Source organism: Frankliniella occidentalis, unplaced genomic scaffold (genome assembly GCF_000697945.3).
Source record: "Frankliniella occidentalis isolate FOCC.00 unplaced genomic scaffold, Focc_3.1 Scaffold6, whole genome shotgun sequence".
Classification (NCBI taxonomy): domain Eukaryota; kingdom Metazoa; phylum Arthropoda; class Insecta; order Thysanoptera; family Thripidae; genus Frankliniella; species Frankliniella occidentalis.
In genome coordinates, this window is record NW_026267136.1 from 4,205,526 (window position 1) to 4,206,696 (window position 1,171).

The 1,171-nt window shown below is 37.1% G+C and overlaps 1 protein-coding gene and 1 long non-coding RNA gene across 5 annotated transcripts in view; one reads left to right on the forward strand and one right to left on the reverse strand.

Moving 5' to 3' along the window:
- Positions 1-1,171, forward strand: part of LOC113217933 (uncharacterized) — a 93,173-nt gene that overhangs the window by 33,923 nt on the left and 58,079 nt on the right. The window lies entirely within an intron of this gene.
- On the reverse strand, positions 394-1,171 carry LOC127750082 (uncharacterized). Its single transcript, XR_008011512.1, has 2 exons — positions 1,027-1,171; positions 394-777 (listed from the first exon to the last, which is right to left on the reverse strand). It is a non-coding gene; the product is annotated as an uncharacterized LOC127750082 (long non-coding RNA).

The following is a 1,171-nucleotide window of genomic DNA, read 5'->3' on the forward strand; positions in this document are numbered from 1 at the left end:
AACGCAACAAGCCCTGAGCTGAGGTAAGCAAATTGTATTATTCTTCTATTCATATTTTAATTGGAGCATTGATTATATCCATGTCTTTGTTGTTACGCAGAGAATGCTTGAATCAGACAACTGAATTTCCGAAGTTTCCTTATCTGCACATACAATTGTAATTTTACTACTAGCTGTATTGAATGATCAATATTATTTTGTAGTTATTTGGTCTGCTGACCAGTGCTTATTGTTACTACTTAGTAAAACCTACTTGTTTTCATAATAAACCTTTTAAACAAGCATTTTTATTCCAATTGATTTTTCCTGAACATCTATTATTAAAAATGTGTTGATTATGCTTAAACTTATTTGGTGATTGTCAAGGCAACTATGGGAGAAGTGAAAAGATAATTATGTTCCACTCACAGAAAATTTAATGACAGCAAAAGTCAAATTATCATACACAATTATAAAAGATGTATAGGAACTTCCTTAAATTATACAATTTCAATACAGAAAAGACTGAACAAAATATGGCAACCCAACTTCAACAGCAGCTGTTTAAGTTTTTTTGGCTTTTTCTCTTCGGTAGCAGACATTGGTCAAGAGGCTGAAGTGCTGGGTAAAGCCTTTGTGGTGGGTGACCTTCTTGATTTAACAGAAGCGGCTTCGCTTGAGAGGTACTTAGATCCAGTGGAGTAGATTGAACGGAGGGAGGTGTAGGGTTCACTCTAAGACTCTAACATCAGAGGGACCAACATCATCAAAAATATCCTCCTCTGTTACCATTGCAGCCTGTGTGTGAAAACAAAAATAGAAGTTAGATTTGCCTTTACAAGCCTTTACACAAACATCAGATGCATCAGTACATGAACAACATGTAGTCCTCCCCCAAGAGTTGAGGAGCTCAAAATCAAGAAACAATGCGGGTTTGTTGCTGTACTCTCGCATTTCAATGAATTTCAGTCGAATAAACCAAAGGGGTAATAGGACCACTTAACCTAAACAGTGACAAAACATGGATCGTTTGGAATTGTAACTCACCGATTAATCCGGAAAAGTTTTGTTGAAACACATGTCGGTTAGGAGGTGTCGTTGCTCGCCGCCTCGCCTCAAATAACCACCGAAAACAGGTGGAATCTCAGGTAACCAACTCAGAAAAATGTTGATCAAAACACACAACAAACCG